Source organism: Mustela nivalis (genome assembly GCF_964662115.1).
Source record: "Mustela nivalis genome assembly, chromosome: 12".
Lineage (NCBI taxonomy): Eukaryota > Metazoa > Chordata > Mammalia > Carnivora > Mustelidae > Mustela > Mustela nivalis.
In genome coordinates, this window is record NC_139031.1 from 76925982 (window position 1) to 76949169 (window position 23188).

General features: G+C 37.9%; 1 long non-coding RNA gene across 12 annotated transcripts in view; it reads left to right on the forward strand.

The window, feature by feature from the left end:
• Positions 1-23188, forward strand: part of LOC309845128 — a 57971-nt gene that overhangs the window by 14232 nt on the left and 20551 nt on the right. For 7 of the 12 annotated variants that reach the window (XR_014301046.1, XR_014301047.1, XR_014301048.1 and 4 more), the window contains 7 exons: positions 8009-8120; positions 10127-10381; positions 12390-12446; positions 13636-14010; positions 16875-17093; positions 18465-18587; positions 22153-22278. This is a non-coding gene — a long non-coding RNA (uncharacterized lncRNA). The remainder of the gene's footprint in view (positions 1-8008; positions 8121-10126; positions 10382-12389; positions 12447-13635; positions 14011-16874; positions 17094-18464; positions 18588-22152; positions 22279-23188) is intronic. The other 5 variants (XR_014301049.1, XR_014301050.1, XR_014301051.1 and 2 more) reach the window with 5 other exon arrangements.

The window sequence follows — 23188 nt, forward strand, 5'->3', positions numbered from 1 at the left end:
AATCAAGTGCCTTGAGGTCTTTCTAGATTTGTTCATCTTGCAGAGTGATCTTTCTACCTCTAGGACACAAACACTGGTTCCATTTCCCAGATTGGGGAAATTTTCATGGAGAATTTGTTCAACTATATCTTCTAGTCTTCTTTCTTTCTCCTCCACCTCAGGGATCCCAATAAATCTGATGTTGGAACGCTCCATGGCATCATTTATTTCCCTAATTCTGTTTTCATGGCTTCTAAGCTCTTTGTTCCAGGCCTCCTCCAGATCCTTTTTCTCTATCAGTTTGTCCTCTAGATCACTAATTCTATTTTCTGCCTTGGGTTACCCTAGCTGTTAGAGTATTTAGATTAGATTGGATCTCATTGATAGCATTTTTAACTTCTTCCTGGGTGACTTTCACTTCTGCCCTATTCGATTCCATGTTGTCACTAACGGTTTTCTCCAACCTAGCTATTGCCTGGATAATTGTTACCCTGAATTCCCTTTCCAACACACTGTTTATGTCCATATCCAATAGCTCTGATAGAGAGGACACAGTCTCTGAATTTTTCCTCTCTTAGTTTTTCCTCCTTCTAGTCATTTTGGTGAGAGGTGGTTGAAGGGATGTGTAGCTGAATATATCAACCATGATCCAGGCAAGGTGTACCCTGGAATGCTTCTAAGCAATCAGAAGTCACGACCAAAAAGAAAGAAAAAAGAAAAAAGGAGAGAGAGAAAGAGAGAGATAGAAAAAAACCCAGAGGACCCAGATAGAATAGGCCCCAAAGGTAAGATTTATAAGGTGTACAAACAAAAATGGACAAAAAGACTGACAAAAGTAAATGACAAGAAAAAAAAAAAAAAAAGAACCCAGACAAAATGAATCCCAAGGATGAGATTTATATAATACCAGAACAAAAACAAATACACAGAAATGCTGAAAGAAGAAAAAGATGGGAGGGTGGTTATAAATCCTCAATGTTGGGTGAGGAAGGTTATTTTGATTCTTCCTGGGTGCATCTTGATAACTTTGTAAAGGACTCAACTTTCCAGAGAGAAAGGGAGATTAAAACTGGTTTAAATATTGGAGTAGTATTGATTAGGGAACAAGGATTACCTTGAAGTTTTTATCTATATATATATTAAGAAAATAGAAAATCAAAAGCAAAACACAGGTATATGTAAGAAAAAAGTTCAAGTTAAAAGGTTATTATGGAATATGTTATATTAACCTCTGGTTCTAATGGTAAGTAGGTTAAAAAAATTAAAAAGAATAAGAATAGTGAGAACAAATTAAAAATAAAAGTTATATCTATGAAATATACAGCTTTTAGGGCAATACTGGGAGCTTAATATATTGGTTTCCCCTGATATTGAAGTTTTACAGTTTTATGGGGACCCTGTGGTGGTTGTCCTCTCCTTCCTTTGGCTGGGTTTCTGGGGGAGGGGCCTGCTCCTTTGTTTTTCAGACAGTCTTGCTTAGGTTGAGTCCTTCTGCCCCCTATCAAGGGGCTGGGTTCTGTGGAAACTGGTTTTTCTGGCTTTTGTTTTCTGGAGGTTTTTGTTCTTTGGCAGCTTTTTGTGGCTTTTCAGAGGTTTAGTGGAAAGTAAACTGCACCCAGACCTCCATCTCAGAGAGAAGCCTCAGTCTGCTCCCCTTTGGGTGGTCCAGAACACACATCTCCTCCTTTGCAAACTCTACTGAGCTGTGAATCCTCCCACAGGCAGTGCATGTCCCAGCCACTGTCTGAAGGGTCACCTGAAGCACCTGCCTGTCCTTGCACCCCGTGCCAAAACCGCGAGTGACATTGGTCCAGGGAGCCTGCTTCCTGGGGCTACTATTGCTGGGATTGCTTTCTGGGATAGTTCCTTCAAGTCTGGGCTGGAGTGTTCACTCTTGGCTAGTCTTAGAGACCACCGACTAGCACCTGCACAGAGCTCTCTCAGGTGCAGGTGGGGAGCATGGTTCAGACCCAGTACTGCAGTGAGAGCAGAGTGCAAAAGGCTGTGGTTCTAGAGAGCATTCACCAGACACCCTCAATCCATGCAAGCCTGGGGTCTCCAGGACCAGGAACTGGAGGCTCTGCCACCACACTGTCTCTGGCACGGGTGGTCACTGGCAATGGCCATCCTGGGTCCATGAGCTTAGGGCCATGCCCATGACCGTCTGATTCCACCAGTTGCCCTTTAAGATCTTTTGCTCTTTTTGAGTGCTTTTAACTAGACTCCAACTCAATGCTTGTACCCAATCACAGGGCACTTTCCTATTGGGGTATTACTTTCCACTGGGTCGCTTCTGGTGGCTCCTTCTCCCTTCTCTTTATCCTCCGATATCAGTCTGATCATTCCCAGTATGCTTTACCTGTCCATTGGCATCTTCTGTCCCTGTAGAGATCCAGAAGTGTATAATCCTACATCTCAGGCTGGTTTCATAGGTGTTCAGAGTGTTCTTGTAGATAATTAGCTCACTTAAGGAGACTGGTTGAAACAAGGTCTCCTACTTCTCTGCCATCTTGCCCCTCCTTTCCTCCCATTATTTTTAATCTTTTCAAAGAACCAACTCTTGTTCAATGGTCTTGCTGATTTCCTTTTAAGTCTCTATTTCATTTATTTCTGCTCTACTCTTTGTTGTTTCCTTTCTTCTATGAACTATGGGCTTCATTTCTTCTTCTTTCTTTAATTCCATGTTAGGTAAAGTTAGATGATTTATTTGAGACTTTTGTTTCTTGAGGTGGGCATTTATGGCAGTGAACATCCCTCTTAGAACTGCTTTGCCTGCATCCCACCAATTTTGGTGTGCCATATTTCCATTTTTATCTATCTCAAGGTATTTTTTAAATTTCTCTTTTGATTATATCTTTGACCCACAAGAAGCACAAGGTTGTTGGTTGTTCAGTAACATGTTTAATCTCCACATATTTGTGAGTTGGTTAGTTTTTCTCATGCAATTATTTTCTAATTTCATACCACTGTTTCCTACCATTGTGGTCAGAAACAATTTTTGCTGTGACTTCAATTCTCTTAAATTTATTAAGACCTGTTTTGTGGCAATACATAACCTATCCTAGAAAATATTCCGTGTACTTGAGAAAGATATGTATTCTGTTGTTTTGGGGTAGAAAGTGCTGTAAGTATTTATTACATCCATTTTTTCTAATATGTCATTTAAAGCCTGTGTTTTCTTATTGATATTCTGTTCGGATGATCTATTCTTTAATGTAGGGGTATTAAAATCCCTTATTATTACTATACTGCCAACTATTCTCCCTTTAGGTCTGTTAGTATTTGCCTTAGGTATTTAGATGCACCTATGTTGGGTGCATAAATGCTTCCAAATGTTTCATTTGTAAATGTTTCATTGGAACTTGTTGGTTTGGCCTCTTTATTGTTATGTAACACTCATTATTACCTCTTATTATGTTATTTGTTTTATTTAATTTTTTAAGAGGTTTTATTTATTTACTAGACAGAGAGAGACACAGTGAGCAAGGGAACACAAGCAGAAGGAGTAGGAGAGGGAGAAGCAGACTTCCTGAGGAGGGAGCCCAGTGCAGGGCTTGATCTCAGGACCCTGGTATCATGACTGAGCCAAAGGCAGACACTTAACAACTGAGCCACCCAAGTGCCTACATTCTTTGTTTTAAAGTCTGTTTTGTTTGATACAAGTACAGCTACTCCAGCTATCTTTTGGCTTCCATTTACATGGAATATATTTTATATTCCTTCATTTTCAGTCTATGTGTGTTTTTATATCTAAAGCAAATCTCTTGTAGGCAGCATAGAGATGTGTCTTGTTTTGTTTAGTGTTCTTTCCATTCAGTTACTCTGTGTCTTTTGACTGGAACATTTAGTCTATTTATATTTAATATAATTATCGATTGTTATGTACTTGTCAGTTTGTTGATTGTTTACTGGCTGTGTTTGTAGTTCCTCTCTGTTTATTTCTTCTTCTCATTCTTTCCTATGTGTATTGATGCCTTTCTTTAGTGCTATACTCATATTCTTTTCCCTTATTTTTTGTGTATTTAATACAGGGGTTTTTTTGTTGTTACCATGAGGCTTACATATAACAACTTATATTTATAAACATCTATTTTAAGTTGAACATTTTAAGTTTGATCCTAAAGATCAACATCTTTACACCCAAATTTTATGTATTTTTTAAAGATTTTACTTATTTATTTGACAGAGAGAGATCACAAATAGGCAGAGCAGCAGGCTAGTGGGGGAGGCTAAGTAGGCTTCCCACTGAGCAGAGAGGCTGATGCGGGGTTCCATCCCAGGACCCTGAGATCATGACCTGAGATGAAGGCAGAGAAGCTTAACCCACTGAGCCACCCAGGCGTCCCCCAAATTTTATTTTTTTGATGTCAAATTTTACTTACATATCAATGAATTATTATAATCATAATTACTTTTGCTAATCTGTCCTTTTACCTTCATGGTAGATTTATAAGTGATTACTACCTTTGCCATATACTCACATCTCCAGTGAGACTGATTCATCCTTATGCTTTCTTGTTACCAGTTAATGCCTTTCTTTTCAACTTAATAAATTTGCTTTACCATTTTTTGTAAGGCCTTTTCTCCCCCCCCCCCCACCCTTTTGTGAGACCATTTTAGTTGTCATGAATTTCTTAGTTTTTGCTTGTCTGGAAAACTCCTTATCTCCCCTTTAATTCCAAATGATAACTTTGCTAGGTAGAGTATTCTGGTTGGAAGTTTTGTTTCTGTTTTTTCTTCTTTCAGCACTTTAAATATATCATGGCACTCTCTTTTGGCTTGCAAGATTTCTGCTGAAAAAATCTGCTGATAATTTTATGGGGACTCCCATGTATGTAACAAACTGTTTCTCTGTCTCTGTTTCTCTTTCTTTAAAACTATGTTCCTCTCTCAATCTCTTCTTGTAACCATACCTCTGAAGGTATGGTGAAGTCCTAATAACCTATGTAGCCAATGTAGAAAAATCATTCAGAACACATTGACCTAAGTTGTTTTTGTTTTTGTTTTTTTGTTTTGTTTTGTTTTTTGTTTTTTGTTTTTTGTTAATTTATTTCAGACATAACTCACATATAATTAACCCATCTGTAGTACACTATTTAAAAGTTTCTAGTGTATTTCCAGAGTTGTATAATCATCACCACAACCAATTTTAGAGCATTTTCATTACTCGAAAAAACCCTATTTTTTTTTTTGAGTTCTGAGTATTAAAAAAGCTCTGAAGAAGGGTTCTGTCTCAGAAAAAGAATGGAATTGCATAGTGCTTTAGCAGAAGGTATCAGCTGAAATCAGCTACTATCAGCAATAGTCAGGCAAAAATGGTTCTCAAAAGAGGAAGGAATTCCTCTGATGGATTAATAACCACTGGGATGGAGAGAAAGATCTAGCAGATGGATCATGGGCAAGAGGGTATGAGAGGAACAGCTCTGGAGGGAAAGCCATAGGAAAGATGCAGTAGAAAATTCTCAGTCCTTCTGATGCTTTATACCTTGAAGTTTCTGTCTCTGCTTTTGAATTTCCTATGTATCTAGCCCAAATCCCTGAGCTTCTCATCCACTTCCCATACCCTAACTTCTGATCACTTATCATGCCTCATGCTTCAGCAAGCTGCTGCAACTGCCAAATATATGTAAGTACTAATATCCTTTTTTATCCTAGTGTTAGACAGTTTACCCTTTGCTCCCATAATCTGTCAGGGTTCATCATTGAAGAACACATTGTATGATGTTACCAAACACACTACCTTCTTTCTTAACTGGTCAACAGCCACAGTGTTGAACCCTTCTAAGCTATGTCCTACTAGTACAGATAACCCTGAGCTTTGTGTAACTGGTCAGATTGTGTGCCTGCCCTCACTGTGGCAGAGAGAACTTTTGCCTTAGTAAGCAGGTCTCCACTGGGCTTGCTTCTCTTTCCTACTGTTTCCATTATACCAAGATTATGGATTATTTCACATCTAGACAAAATTCTTCCCAAGTCTCAAAGGTAAGATAGATAGGATTTTGAGAGATAAGATATAAGAAATATAAAAAAGAGATGTAATGAGATATAAAAAAGAAAAGCTGATAACAAAAGTACAAAGGGGAAAAATGAATTCAAGAAGCTGCAAGTTGCCTGTTGTGACCATTGTAGCTAGAATGGGTCATGGAGAGCTTATTTAGCAAAGTAGACAGGGATGCAATAGGAACTAATGTGCACCTTTGATGAGGGAAGGAGCCAGTGCTGCAGATTGCTGATCACCCCCGACTGACATTCTCTTTCTTCTTGCAACTAAAGAATCTTTTCAGTTGCAACTGGGCATGTAGCCACCAACCTCGACTCCCTTTCAGCTCGTGACTATGCTCAGGCCAAACGTGTTATATCTGTAGTCACTGGGGAAAATTCCTTGCAAAGGAAGTTGTCCTTTATCTTTCCTTTTTGTGTTGACAGAAATTGGTGAGCATTGGGTCTGCTGTCTCGGACCCCAAGGTGAATTCATGATGAGAATATTAGGGTTACACCATCGGTCCTGGATCTTTGAGCTTTTATGTAAGAAAACAATAAACTTTTATCATATCTAAGCCTCTGTTTTGAGGCTTCTTTTTACACAAAGTAAAGAGCCTTTGAAGTAAATTTTAAGGAAAGGTTAAGATTGCTAAGCCAAAAGGAATAACACCAATCAAGTAAGAGTTATCATGAAGCATGTTCAAGCCCAAACCAACCCTGATGCCAGGATGAGTCTCATAGTTTCTCCTGCTTCAGTGCTTTTTCTGGCCAGTATCATGTTAACATAAATACCTCGAGCCGAGACACCTCTTCTTCTTTCTCACTGAGCTTGATTGGTTTTATCTTTTAGAAAACTAATTGGCTTCAGAACATAATATTCCTTTTGGTGTCAGCATTCAGCAGCAGGGCAAGCCAACACCCATTTTTTGATGTGATATTCCGCTCCACATAAAGTACTTTTATGTTCCCACCAGAGTAGCTCTTAGCCTTTCCCCTAGGCATTTAAATTAAAACATTGTTGATTGTTCATACAATCCCTAAAAGGGAAGACCAGAGTTTTCTAATATAATTATCTGCCCAAGCAAATTGCTTCACTAGAAGTCATCACTTAGATCAGATTATGATCCAGGGTCCTGGGATCGAGCCCCGAATAGGGCTCCCTGCTCAGTGGGAAGCCTGCTTCTCCCTTTCCCACTCCCCCTGCTTGTGTTCCCTCTCTTGCTATGTCTCTGTCAAATAAATAAATAAAATCTTTTAAAAAAAGTCACTTAGAAAGTATCAGAAAAGTGGGTACCAAGCAATTCAGTTTTCCTAGGAATTTTAATAGCTGATGACTTCTTCCCAGCAAAGGCAGCTCTGTGAAGAGTGCTCTCAGAAGTTTTTTTGTCAAAGGCTAGCACTAACAATGGGCAAGGCCCTTAGCAAGCATTATCTGCTGTAATGTTTCCAGGACCCAAAGAGGGAGGACTCTTTACCACCCATTTCACAGAGGAGAACACTGGTCTAGCAAGGTTGAGGGACCTGCCCAAGGTCACAGTAAGTGGTAGAGCTGATAGTCAACCTCAGTGAGACTGACTTCATAGCCCTGGGTTTAACATACTCACTATACTGCCTCAACATATTATGGCTCATATGAGGAGCTGTGTTCAGCCTACCCTTGCCTCTCAGGATGGGCATGGCATTGGATGCTAATTCCCCATCTGCAAATAGGAGATTTTATATTGCAGAGCAGTATGTAATTGTAGCTGGAGTGCTCCTATTCTTAACCTTGGAAAGGCAATGATCAGAAGGAAATACGTGCGTAGTAGAACCAAAGTTTGATAGATGTTTCTGAGATAAAAATTATCCACAGTTTCTAAAAATATCTGAGCCTAACCTATCATTTCATTAGTTATAAACCAGGTTGATATTTCTTAATACAAATCATGCCAAATCCAGTTTTAGGATCATTTCCCTTCCCTTTGAAAATGTGTTCTTTTAAAGTTTTAAAATAGATATTTCCTACACCTCTTCTAAACATATCACTCTTATTTTTTTTCCCATTTAGAGATCATTTGAATTCGAAGTATAAAGAAAACCTGGAATGACCGGAGCCCAGGAACAAGTACAGCCTCCTTTGGCTGTGATTTCATCAGTGGGTCTGGCTGTGAATTTTTCAAGTGAGTAGCCTCTGTAACAAGCTGCTTCTTTTCCCAGTTATCATAATAGAAAGGGCATGATCCAGAATCTGGTTGCAGAGGGAGGGCCGCGTGACTGTCGGATAAGAGGAGGAGTTGCTTTGCAGGCATGCCTGTGACTCAGCTCTGTGAAATTCACCAACAGCCGTCCCCTAGATAAAGACAAGTGGCAGAAGGAGAAATCTGTGAAAGTCTCTTAATGGAGAAGGAGGAATCTGAGTACTGATTCCAGCTGATCTAGATAAGAACTGGTTGAAGTCTTTTTTTTTTTTTTTTTGGTATGCTACTGAGATTAGTACAATTGATGATCCTCTAAATCTTTGTGAGGTAACCAAATTCTTTGGCTTCATGTGTGGCTCCCAGCTCAATGTTGATTTCTCTCTTCTGAGCTATAGAAATTGGGTTGCAGGTTCTTCATGAAACTAACCACCTAGTGCCATACTGAGCCTTAAAATCTAGTTGTTTATGTCAATAATTTTTTGTCCTTTATTGAATTCAGTTTTTCAAAGCTTTCTGTGCCATACTTATATTTGTTTATGCTTGAGATTAGTGTTTTGCAATAGATGTACATATACTTATTGAATAATGAGGCAGAAGGATTGCTCTCTTTCTTTTAGGTATTCTGAAGAACTTTCCATGTAGTTTTCAGAGTTATTCTCTTGTTCTCTGACTATAGGCTGCTTAGTGAAATTGATTGTATTTGATCATTTATGACCTACAAAAAAGAGTAGATCCATAGTTCACCTTAAAATGTCCACATATCAGGACCCTCATAAAATATGAAATGAAAGTTACATTAATAAACATAACTTAATGGGAACTGTATATTATATCTAAAACCCTACTTGAATTTCTATGATATGAGCTTCAGAGCATTGATCCTTGAGTCTACCTCTCTCAACACATAAACTCCCTGCTTCCGTAAGAAATATATTTATGTCCTGGTTTATGTTCCACAATATAAGAAGATACTACTTACCACCTAGATTTATTTTTATGTTTTTCAGGGAAATTTATAAAAGCAGCTCTAGCTTGAATGCAAGGTATACTTCTAAGAACTATTTTACTTTTGGTTAGTAGATTGCATAAATATTTAAATCATAACTCTTACTGCAGAATAAAATATCAAGTATTTACCCATCCACTTAACAAGTCTTTCCTACATGCCCAACATAGGGAGGCAGAAGTATGGAGCTCATGGACTGTGGGGACACAGACATGAATAAGGTGCTCTCTATCATCTTAAGGAATGTACAAAAAAATGAATGATATCCTGCACATATATTTCTGTCACTTAAATCCTTAAGTTATGTAATCATTCTCTAATGATTTAAGCTCTGATTTACTGGTAAAAGAAAGTTCTTTCATCTATGATTATAACTTACCTTCTAGGTAATGTTGACCTAAAACTTGTGTTCATTACCCTCTTAGGCTTAAGTTCCTTTATTATGTTCAAATCTTTCATTTCTAAGTCTGTGTCTAAGTGAGGAAAATGCTTTAGGAACTAAATGCTGCTTTTATTTCAAGGAGCCTTTCAGAGATCAAAAAATAAAGCAAAATAGTTCACAGAGAAGTACTAATTAGTGCTAACTCACTTTTACTGCTTCCTCTTAAAAGCTATTTAAAAGAGCTATCAAGTAAATCTGTGAGCATTCCCACTTACAAGTAATGGAGGTGGAGGGCTCTCTGCTGCTCCCAAAGGCTGTGACAGGCCTGATATACTTGCATGGAGAGAAAGTGAGCCTCTTACTGAGCAGTGGGGGGCACGTAGTATCATAGTAGTAGTATCATGGTAGTAGTATCATAGGCTGCTTTTAAAATGGCGCCCAGTCTCCTAGAATTCACGCTCTTCAGAAATCCCCTCCTCTCGTGGCCTCCTTTGAGAAAGAGAACAGAGTGCAAGTCACGTCATTTCCAAGATTGGGTCATAAAAATAACGGTGGTACTCCATCTCCCGATCTCTCACTTGCATATTCTGATGAATCCAGGTGCTAGAAGCAAATTATCCTTTGAAGAGGCCAGTAGTAAGGAACCGAGGGCAGCCTCAAGCCATTAGTCAGTGTGGCATCCTGTAGGGAACTGGGTCCTACCAACAACCAGATGTGTGAGCCTGCGAGCACATCCAGTCCCAGCTGAACTTTGAGATGGCTGCCACTTCAGACAGTGTCATGGCTGCCGCCCGTCAGAGGACCAAGCTCACCTGCATGGGATCCCTCACTCAGAGGGACTGTGAGCCGGTAAATGTAAGTTATTTTAAACTACTGCATTTCACGTCAATTTGTTACGTAGCAAGAGATAACCAGTACAAATTCCTACTTCCTAGGGTTGAAAGGAAAGACTTTAGCTGTGAAATAAGATGGTGGAAGGAAATGGAAAAGACAAAGACACTTAGGATGGCTGAATCAAAAGAGGGTAGATGAGACTCATGACCACAGGCATCTTTTTTCTCAGTCAAGATTTTGAGTCAGGTGAAATAAAGGAGTACAAAAAAACTAAGAGCTTTGTAACAGTTCAGTCAGAACAACTCCAAAGACAGTTAAGCATTGTGGGAAGTCTTTTCTATTTATCCTTAAATATTGTGCATCAACACAATATGTATGAACATGATCAACTCCAACGACAGTTATAGTTAACTTTGAAGATACTCAAATGATTCATCAAACTAGATTCATCAACGCAAACAATTCATCAAACATGCACATACATATGCTATCTTGGTGACTCCCTAGGTAGGTGAACTATGGAAAATTATTTTACACCACCCTAACCCTTTTCCTGTATGTCTAAAAGGAACACTGTACTACCCACCACCAAGGATTGTAGAAATGAGAAAAGGGATTAAACCACCCAATGCAGTATCTGCCACATGAAAATCAGCTCCTATCTGTATGGTCTAATTTCTCTCTTACATCATATAGATAGAGTATAAGAGTCTCATTCACTGATTATGGCCACTCAGTGTTTAACTTGAATAATGAATGTCCAAGTGTTCACAGGAGTTTTTGAGAAAGGCTGTGAGGAGGCTGGTGTGTCTGAGCATTAAGTCTTTACATTTCTATTTTGACGAGACGGTTTTCTAATCACAGACAGAAGGTTCCTTATTTGCTTCCAAGTGTGGAATTTGGAGTTCACATTTCAGAAAAGAAATATATTTTAACACCCACTCTTCCACACATATATAGATCTAAGTCTGTGACATGCTATCTTAGCTGAGCTCTGAATTTCCTGTTTGGGGCTGCCTGAAACAGGATTGCTACTTGCAAATAACCACAGAGCCGCTTTCTCTCTCCCTCTCTCTTTCTTTCCTTTCTCTCTCTTTCTTTCTGTGTCCTCCTCTTCTTCCTTCTCTCTCCTTCCCCATTTATTCCTCTCTTTCTCCTTTCTTCTCTCCTTCCTGTCTTCCTTCTTTCCCTCTCTACCTCCCCTTCCCACATCTGAGGTAGCAGCTGACAAATTATTGTGTACTTTTTTCCACGTGGATTGTTTTTCTCATGTGGCATCATATTTTCATCTAAATTAACCTTTCAGAATAATCATGTTGTGTTTGAATACACCAATGCCAATAATTAAACTAAGGGAGGACAAAGTCATTACCTAATGAAACATACTTCTTCCTGAAAAATGGCTGTCCTAGGATCACTAATTAGCCAGGACCTGTAATATATAACAGCTGAAAAGCAATGAAAACCAACACTGTAAGTAGAAAGGGAGTTTATTAGAAGGATGTAAAGGCACTCAAGACTGAAGGGAGAACTGAGAACCAAACTTAAAGGGAACAACTTTTCAGCTAGAGGGGCAGGGTCTCCATAGCAAGGACCGCCAGGCAGTCTTCTTCAGGCACCACTGTGGGAATGAATAAAGAAATGAACATAGTTGTCATTTTTGTTTTCCTCTCCATTTGTGACATTCAAATTTCATAAATTTCAAAGTTCTGAGACCAAGTTTGATTAGGTGAGCATAGGTCTTCCAGACAAACCTCTGTTTTCATCAATGAAGCAAATAAATAAATCAATAAATCAATAAATCACTGTGAAAGAGACTCCTGGTACATTGTAAGCTTCTGAGAAGTTGGGTTGAGTTCTAAGGTAGATACTATACCTTAACTGACTTCCCTTCCAAGGCTGAATATGCTTTGGAAGACCTAATTTCTCAAGAAAATCTCAGAGCACTAGTGGGAAGTAGAAATGGATGCTGGCTAGCTTAAAATGACCAATATCAATCACATGTAATTTTTATACATTGATTTGACAGAAAGAGCTATATGTGAGATCCAGGCTTTGAAATTCTGGGCTGTCATCCTAAGCTCAGGTGAGAAGAAGTATTCCATTGTCTCTCAGAACAAGACTCTAGAGTCGGACTGAATGGACTCAAATCCCAGCTCTGTAGTTTCATGACGAGAACACTGTGACACATTGCCTGTCCTTGCTGTACCTCCATTTCCTCATCTGTTAAAGGCAATAGTAAGCATACCTGCCTCAAGAGGATGCTGTAATGATTACTGGTGTTGTATGTGCAGCAGTTAGTAGACACTCAGTTATGTTTGCTGTAAAGTGACAGAATGTAGGGTTAAACATGTGGAGTCATGAGACCCAGGAGGAAGCTCAGTCATCTGGTTGGTGATCATCCACTGGGTTGTAATTTGGGGAGCCAAACCCACCAGTAATCAAACTGCAGACTGATGCAGTTAACAAAATTCAGGTGCCATCAATCATGGAGGCTAGGGCCAGCTGTGAGCATGACACCAGGTGAGCAGGCACATGAGAATCAGGACGCATGTTCTAGTGAGAAAGATAGGGGTAGAAACAATGCAGAAATGGAGGTTGTTTTTGTTTTAGTTTTTAAAGCACAGCAGTTTCCAGCGGGGATGACATATGTTGTCTGGGGCTAGCAGGCATGTGCAGGAGTGATGGGAGGAAACAAAGAAAGGTAGTTTATAAGACACAAGAACTCGGAAGGTCTTCAGCATGATGCCTAGGACAGTAGACTTTATTTTGTCAAAAGTAGGAAGACGGCAGGATTAATGTGTTAAGTAATAACATACCACTGGTTTGATCAGAGTCAAGGAAGATGGGTAATAGGAGGCCAAGCAATAATGTAGGGCTGATATGATTAGGGCCTGAAATGAGATTGTGGTAGTGGATCCAATGCAGAATCACAGGATTTAGTGGCTGATTGAATTTCATCATGAAGGACAGCAAAAATCAAACATGACTCTCAAGTTTCTCACTGGAGTAGGCGGGAGGGTGATAACACCATTAATCCCAGGAACAGAAACAAATGGGAAAAATAGATCTGTCTAAGGTAGGGAGAAAAACCTATTGCAGACACATTCACCATCTGAAGTATTTATAAAAACTGAAGAAGGAACTAAAGCTCATAAAATGATCCAAAATTCCGTATTTGTGTTGCGTGGTCTTACACGTGGAAATTAATTCTGTTACCTCAGCTCTTGTTTGTTTTGTCTTGTTTTTTTTTTTTTTTTTTTTTTTTTTTTTAGCTGCTGTCTCCTAAAACATAGTTCCAGGGCTATCATTGAATGAAATACAGTTTACTTGGATGTGCTTTAGTATAAAATTTTTCTTCCTCTGGCTGCTGATTTTATGTTCTGGAACTAACTGGAGCTCTGTTCATAATCTACCAGACACAGTTTGGGTTTACAGTACTTAGTTTTGAAGTTAGTGGCCAAGATGGTCTCATTTTGAAAAGTTTCTGAGAAGATAATTTTTGCATTCGGAACAGCACTTGCAAAGTCTTTTCCATAAGTTTTTAACTTGAAAGAGAGTACCCCTGGAAGAGAGGAAAACTTCCCTAAACACAGGATCAATGAGGAAAAGAGCAAGAAATCTGAATGTTCTGAGGACCTGTCGGTCAGGTGGGTCATCAATTTGTTAGAATGAAGAGAATGTGTTAGAATGTTGAAAACTACTTGTAGTCAACTAACTCTTCACACCTCATTAGTTAGCTGGCATCATTAGGATTATTTAAACCTTAGGAAGTCTCCTAGCCGACTTAATTGCTTAGCCAACAGTTTTTTTTTTTTTTTTCTTTCAGCTTTTTTGAGGTATAACTGCTATACCAAGAGAATTGCATATAATTAAAGTGTATAATTTAGTGAGTTCAGAGATACGTATATACATGTTGCTGTACCACAATAAACATGTCCATCACTTCCCAGAGTTTCCTGTGTTCCTTTGTTTGTTTGTGGTAAGCACACTCATGAGATCTACCCTCTTAATAAAATTTTAAGTACACGCACCTTACTGTTAACTGTAGGCACTATAGTTAATTGTATAGCAGATCTTTGTAATGTATATTGTCTAACTATAACTTTATATTACTGGACAACCTCTCCCCCATCACCTTCTCCACATCCTCTGGTGACTATCATTCCATGGTCTTCTTTTATCCTTTTGTTTATTTTACATTCCCTAAAGTTTAAGAATGTCTGGACCCAGTGTTCGTTATCTAAATTTGAGAGAATAAGTTGAGAGTATTTCTTTCAAAAGGCATAAGGACTGCTAAAATACTATACACACCCCCCCACACACACGTATGCATACATACACACACACAGAAGAAATAAAACTCCCAGGTGGCAAAGATGACATCCATGAGTGAATACATTTATGATTAATTGCTTTTAAAATGATTAATTGCCTTTAAAATGATTAATTGCCTTTTTCTCTATATGTCTGAGAAATGAGAAGAACATTAATTTTTATGTTTAAAGGTATATTTTTGTTTGAGATGTAGAGACTACAGGGCTTGATAAACCTACCACAGAATTTTTGCTGTTGTTTTTGTTATTGACACTTGAAGCTTTTAATTTTGTTTTTATGGCTACTGAGGAGACCTATTACAGACTTTTATATTCTTGAAGGATAAATAATTAAGAGAGATATCTGGAGAAAACTATATTCATTAAATTGATTTCCTTATAATAGAGTTATTTCCAATTAGAGCCGTCTTCAAACTATCATTTTTATGTTGAATATAATAATTAAATATGGAAGGAATAACAACACAGCTATGGGGTAGCAAATAAACTACCAGGGTTTCCTCTTTCATCCAAGTATCATCTTAATATTTAATGAAGAGAAAATCAATTTACACATTTTAAAAGCATTGCATCTAAATATTTAGTCTAAGGGACTACAAAAAGTATATCGTGACTTGTAGATATTAAAACCTGAAAACCTTATTGTCTATGACAACGGCTACCATTTGCTCCTCGTTCGTGAGCCCCTTTTCTTGGTTTTCTGGTTCCACCACCCAAATTGGATGCACATATGATCATGCTTTGTATTTGTCTTGTTGGTAATGATTTCTTTTTGAAAGAGAGAGAGAGCAAGAGCAAACATGAGTGAGGGCTGGTGGAAGGGCAGAGGGGAGGCAGAGAGAGAATCTTCATGATCGATCTTGAGATCATGACCTGAGTTGAAATCGAGAGTTGGATGCTTAACCAACTGCGCCACCCTGGTGCCCCTTTTAGGTAATGATTTTAGTGTTTATGCAGCACTTTCTCAAAAAAAAAAAAAAAAAATAGTTGGCCTTTAATTTAGTTAAATTTCTTTTTTTTAAAGATTTTATTTATTTATTTGACAGACAGGGATCACAAATAGGCAGAGAGGCAGGCAGAGAGAGAGAGGAGGAAACAGGCTCCCTTCGGAGCAGAGAGCCTGATGTGAGGCTCGATCCCAGGACCCTGGGATCATGACTTGAGCCAAAGGCAGAGACTTTAGCCCACTGAGCCACCCAGGCACCCCTAGTTAAATTTCTTTTTATAGGTGATCAGTTGGGGCCAGTTAGCTAGGAAAGGTGATAATAGTCAAAAAGGAGAGTTAGGATGAAGGGTGACATTAATAAGTTCGTTTTTCTCCACCTCTTTCAATCCTTTGAAGGCTTGATTAATCAGTCCCCTGATTTTTTTCTTTTGCACACAAAAGGAAAAACTAAGGTTTCTAGATATGAAATTAGAGTCTTCAAGTAAATATATAAAAATTTCTCCTCTCCCAACTCTGTTCCCATTTCAAATCTGGTTGATTACTACTTTCTTAATGTGTTTTATAAGGGTTTTAGAATAATCTTCATCAGTATTACTATTATTCATAAGCATTAAAGACTCTCAATTGGAAAAGCTGGTTAAAAAAATGGATGTAGAGGGTCAGAGGTCTGTTTAGAAAGGGTAATGATTCACAAAGCAACTATTTTTCTATGGCAGATGTTATAAATACCAAACAAAAGTTGATCATTTATGTCTGATTCTTGACTGAAATTCACCACAGCCATTCCTAAATTTAGATTGAGCTCCTGAATTGTCACTTGAATATGTAAACTAATAATAACAGACTTGTTAAATTGTATGGTTTAGTACTTAAATGGCAATACAGAATAACTACAATTTGGATACCTGCTAAAGAATACCATCTTAAAAAGATAAAAGCTCATCAGAAATAAAAATCTTGGGGCACCTGGGTGGCTCAGTGGGTTAAAGCCTCTGCCTTCGGCTCAGGTCATAATCCCAGGGTCTTGGGATCGAGCCCCCCATCAGGTTCTCTGCTCAGTGGGGAGCCTGCTTCCCCCTCTCTCTGTCTGCCTGCCTCTCTGCCTACTTGTGATTTGTCTGTCAAATTAAAAAAAAAAAAAAAAAAAGAAAGCCTTAATGAATAATTACCTAAAGAACCTGCAGTCTCTTTCATGCAATAATCTATAATTTGCTCCTCTGTTAACCTAAAGCAGTAAGAGTTACCTACTGGAGGTTTATACTCTGAAACTCTATGGAACTGCAGTTACTGAGTTCGGTTCGAATTCACTCGTCTGGCTTGTGTTGAGGTCCTCCTGAAAAAGGATTTGTATCATGAAGCACTTCTCTGAAACTTGTTCCTGACTTTACTGAAAGGATATTGTTAAGTACACATTTTGTTACACAGAACCCTCCTTGTGATGATTTTCAGAGTAAGTTAATTTTTATTATTAGTGTTAAGAATTGCTGAGCTTTTCCTGAATCATTGATTTACAGATTATCTATGAATGGTGTAACTCAGCAAATCCCAAACTAAGATAAGACTAACTGAGGAAAACTTGAAAAAATACTGAACCTTGGGTCTTTCCTTGTATAGACAGACTCAGAATATGGAGGTATAGGTCCAGGAATCTGTGTTTTTCACAAAGCATCCCAGGTGGGATGCCCATTTTTCACTACCAACTAGAAAAATTAAGAGGCAACATCATAGTCTACCCTTTATGAGTCTATATGATTTCATGTTCAGTATGTCTTTTTCTTTTTTTAAAAAATTTTACTCATTTATTTGAGAGAGAGAGAGACCATGAGATGGGGGAGGGTCAGAGGGAGGGAGAAGCAGACCCCCCCCGAGCAGGCAGCCTGATGCAGGACTCAATCCTGGGACTCCAGGATCATGACCTGAGCCGAAAGCAGCTGCCTAACCAACTGAGCCACCTAGGGACCCTCAGTATGTCTTTTTAAAATAAATCTATTTAACAATTATATTTTACCTTGATTTCTCTTAGTTTTAGCAATAATGCTAAATTAATTAATTAATGTAAATTAAGTAAATTCTACTTTATACTCTATCTCATGTTAGACAAATCATTGCTTACCACTTTTTAATTTTTTCTCGTCAATGAAGTAAAAGTATATATCCCATAAAACACACAGATTTTAAGTGTCTTATTTAAGAAATACTGATAAATTACACGTGGTTTGTAATCCAAATATAGAAGATAGAATAACTCTCAAAAATGTCCCTTTCTGCCCCATCTTCCCTCTAATTATAGCAATGAATTTCTCCCCCATCTTCCCTCTAATTATAGCAATGAATCATCTAAGTTACTACAGTTGATTTAACCTGTTCTGGAATTTCTAATATCTGGAATAATAGAGTATGTACTCTATTGTATTTAGTTTACTTTCAATAAAAAAAAATTTTAAGATTCATCCATGTTGCTGTATTTATTAGTAGTTCTCTCCTTTTTGTAGTCAAATAGTAATCCGTTTTCTAGAATACACCAAAATTTATTTATTCATTTATCTGTGGATGGACCTTTGAGTTCTTTCCAATTTAGGCAGTCATGAGTAGACATTCTTGTACAAGTCTTTTGTGGACATGGTTTTGATTTACCTTGGGGAAAATCCTAGGCATGGACATGTTGGGTCATTGGGTTGTTATGTGTTTCACGTTTTAGAAACTGCTTTTCCAAAGTAGTAGAATTATTTTACACTCTCATGAGCAAAATATGAAAGGTCCTTCTGCTTAATAGCCTGCCAACACTTGATATTTGTAAGTCTTTATTTATTTATTTTTTTAGTAGGTTCCATACCCAGCATGGAGCCCAACAAGGGGCTTGAGCTCACGACACTTAGATCAAACCTGAACTGAAATCAGGAGTTGGACACTTAACCAACGGAGCAACCCAGGTGCCCTGAAATTTGTAAGTCCTTTAAAAATTATGATATGTAACCATATCTCATAGCTTAAATTCACATTTCTCTCATATCTAAGGACGTCGAGAACATTTTCATACACTTGGTCATTTGTATATATTTCTCAGTAAAGTGTCTTCCCAAATTTTTGTTTTATTTATTACCTCGTTTGACTTTTTATTATTGAATTATAGGGGTATTTTTCCTATAATATATCCTGATTACAAGTCTTTTTTTTTTTTTTTGCAGGTATGTGTCTCACAAATAATTTCTTCAAGTCTGTGGTTTGATTTTTCATTTTTCAATAATATCATTTGAAGGGCAAAAGTTATTAATTTTAGTGAAGTCCATTTATCATTTTTTTCTTTTTCTTTTTAACTTTTTGGGGTCCTGTAAAAGAAATCTATGTCTCCTCCCTCTTCACAAAGATATTCCCCTATATTTTATTCCAGAAGTTTTATACTATTAATTTTTATGCTTAGGTCTATGATCCATCTTGAATTAATTTTTGCATAAATGTGAGATAACAGTTCATTTTAATTTTGATCTGTACAAATATCCAGTTGTTCCAATGCCATTGTTGAAAAGATTTCTTGCTCATTAACTTACTTTGGTGCTTTTTTTGAACAACAGTTGAACATAAATATATTTGGGTCTGGCTATTGTCTACCTATTTTCTGTTTCATAGATCTCTCTATCCTTAGGACATTTATATAACATTTTGGTAACTAGCTGTATAATGAGGATTAAAATCAGAGAGAATAAGTACAATCAGGCAGTAGGAGTATAATGATCCTTTCAAAATTATTTTTGCTAAGTCTTTGGCATTTCCATATAAATTTTAGAATTAGATAATCAAATCCCCCATATATACTGCTGGGATATTGCTTAATGTTTTGTTGTATCTAAAGGCAAATTAGGGAGAACTGACTTCTTAATAATATTGACTCTTTATGTCTATGAACATGACATATTTCTCCATTTTTTTGGTCAGATGTTTTTCATCTATTGAGTTGATCATATGGCATTTCCTCTTTAATTTGTTAGCATGATAAAAAGTCATTATTCATGCTTAAATGTTGAACCAAACATTTTTACTCTTTTATTGAAATAATTGCCATACAGCGTTATTTTAGTTTTAGGTGCACAACATAATGATTCAATATTTATATATATTGCAAAATGATAACAATAAACTTGCATTCTTCTTTTTTTTTCTTTTATTTGTCAGAGAGAGAGAAAAAGAGAGAGAATAAGTAGGGGGAGTGGCAGGCAGAGAGAGAAGCAGGCTCCCTGATGAGCAAGTAGCCCCATATGGGATTCGATCCCAGAACCTTGAAATTATGACCTGAACTGAAGGCAGATGCTTAGCCAACTGAGCCACCCAGGTGTCTGAAAACTTGCATTCTTGAGGCAACCCCCCTTTCTGAGAGCATATTGTCATTTGGTGTAATCCCAACTCACTTTGTTAATATTTTGCTGAAGATTTTCAGCATGTTCATGAGTAATACTTGTTTGTAATTTTCCTTTCTTTCTAATGTTCTTATTGGGTTTTGCTATGAGGTTTATCTCTGTTTCACTTTACTCCCAGCTACCTGATCACTATTCAAAGGAGATGAAAAACTGATCATCTCACTCTTCTAACTTGACAACGTGTCTCGGTTGCTAGAGTAATGTAAAAAAATTACCACAAACTTGAACTTAGTGGCTTAAAATAACAGAAATTTATTCTGCCACAGTTTTCCAAGCCAGAAGTCTAAATCAAGATGTCAGCAGGCCTGAGCTCACTCTCAAGGCTGTAGGGGAGAATCCTTTCTTGAGTCTCCCAGGTTCTGGCAGATCCCATGTCCTTTGACCTTAGGCTACATAACTTCATTCTCTGTCTTCATCTTCCCATGACTCTCATTTCTGTGTCTTCTATGTCTTATGAGGGATTGAATTTCAGGTCCACCCAGATTATCAGGTGTGATCTCATCTCAAGAACCCTAATGTAATTACATGTAAAAAAAAACATGTTCCAAATACTGTGATAGTCACAGGTTCTGGGGATTAAGATACAGAATTTTGGAAGGACTACCACGGAACCCACCACACAGGGACTGAATCTTATTTGTGTTAAGAAAAAGAAAAGAAAAACCTCCATATGTATGTTTAATTTTAAGTCCAAGGACTAAAAAAATCATGTATTTTTCTTTACTGGAGGAAATGTTGTTAATACAGAGGATTTCAGATGGGGATAAAGTCACTTGATGCTTCAGTTCAGGTCCTCTGAGAAGAGAAAGCCAGAAGAATTAGAGGAATTAGATCTAATGAGAGATCTATGCCTATAAAAGAAAAGGGAAGTCAGAAAAGGTGAGGAGAACACTGACCCGTGTGAAGAAAGAATAAGGAAAGAGAGGACTGCAAAGGCAGAGACCCAGACTGCAAGTAGTTCCAAGAACTTGTCAGTGGGGGTGTCTTTGAGGCAAAATGACTTATCAAAGAAATTCTCCATCTTGGAGGAATGGTATTTCTTAGTCACTGGCTGAGAGCAGCCCACTAGAAGTGAGATGATAGGTAAAAGAAAGTGGTAGAACATTCAGACAAGAGCAAGGGCCACCGGTCAAATATGTTCCCTGCAGCCAGAGATCTGAGTGGAGCATTTTCAGGGTGGCCATGCTCAACATGTGCGAAGTTAAATTTAACCGGTTTGGGGACACCAGTAAAGAAAATTATCTTTAAATACAGATCTCTGCCCATCTACTCCCAAGTGTTCTCCTCAAGCTAAGATGGTTTTAAGGGATTTTTACTTCATATACAGAATTTATTTTTTCCAAGGAAAGAGGTTGGCTCTTCTCAGGGCTAACTAATTTGGACCATTCATTTAATCTAATTTAATCTAATTTCATAATCTCTCTGTAAACTATTATAATAGTCTTTTAAAATAAAAATTTGGTCTGTCATTAACAAAACAGATGTTTAACCCTTCTTTGATTTTTTTTTTATATTTTCTATACAGATTTGGGTATTTGAAAATTGAGGGTTAGAATATGATATCATTTTATTTCCTTTTGTCCTTTTTACAGCCTTTACCAAACCAAAATCAAGAGGTCTAATTTGTTAGGAAAACTTGTGAACCTATAGAATTTCCTGTAGCTGGGACGTTGCTGCTACTGCCACCCCTCTCTTGAGCCACACCTCCACACTCCACCTGCTGCATCCACACTGGGGGGTCAGGTCCTCCGGAAGTCCAGCCAGGGCAGTGAAATGACTCAGGATGACCTTTAACCTCAGTGAACCAATATCTACTTTATTCTTTAACCACAGTGGACATCTCTGCCAGAAGGAGCTAAATGCTGTAGGTATCACCCCTACTTTAGAGAGCCCCGTTGAGGGACTTCCCTTTCCTCCATGCTATGTAATTTTATGACAGAATCCTTGTTCTTTCTTTCCAAAATAGAACATATGTTGTTGGGGGGAAGGTGGTTTGAGCTTCAAGTGATTATCACAAAAACTCCCCCCCCCTTTTACCCTTCCTTTGCCTGTTTAATGTGAAATGTATTCCATATCACCCCTCTTTCCATGTCTTACCAGGGGAAGATTAGCTTAGTAAGAATTTTCGTAAGAAATTCATAAGAATGAAGCCTGTATGTGTCTGGAGGTTCCTGAAGCTAAAAGGGGTATTTAAGGTTCCTGGGCTTCAGATAGCTGCTCCTCCAGGTGAGAGCTTTCTCTTTCTAGCTTTCTAATCCAGCATTAGTAATCTGGTTCATGCCACATACATTGTTAATAACCATTTTAATAATGGATCCCAAAAATGCAGATATGTATGTTGATCTTAACAAACTAGCAAAATTTGAGAAATAGCTATTTATAAATGTATTTTTAGAGCCATGCACTTTGGAAAACACTTTGCAAAATAAATGAGATAGAGTTCTTGTCCCTGGATGCCATAGTCTATCCTGGGGGTAGACCAGTAATCTTAGTTGCAGTGCACATGGTATGTATATGCATGATTACACAGGTATAACATATATGATGTGTCATTTACACTGATTCTTTCTGGGAAATCTATGGAAATGACATGAATGGTAACTTAATGATCATTACGAGAATACTAGCAACATCTGAAGCAAAAATATACAGAAGTAAAAGAATGAAAATTGGAAGGTTATATTCTTTCAAAATTTTTAATAATTCATCGTGGTGGGGAACCTGAGTGTCTCAGTTGCTTAAGCATCTACTTTTGGCTCAGGTCATGATCCCAGGGTCCTGGGATCGAACCTGCATTGGCTCCCTGCTCAGCGAAGAGTCTGCTTCTCTCTCTCTCTCTCTCTCTCTCTCTCTCCGTCTGCCCCTCCCTATACTCATTTTCTCTCTCTCAAATGAACAAAATATTTTAAAAAATAATTCAGTGTGGCTAGCATTCAACATGCGTGTATGTAAAAACTAGATTTGAGACTGGAAGTAGCTGGCTAAGGCCAGGCAGCAAAGGTCTCTATCTTATAGACAGTGGGTACTCCTGGAGGTTTCAAAACAAAGGCATGGAAGATGACAGGGTAGAACCCAAGAAAATGCAAGATTCTAAGAATTTTAAGGACATTTCCTGAGAAAACTATTGAGAAAGAGA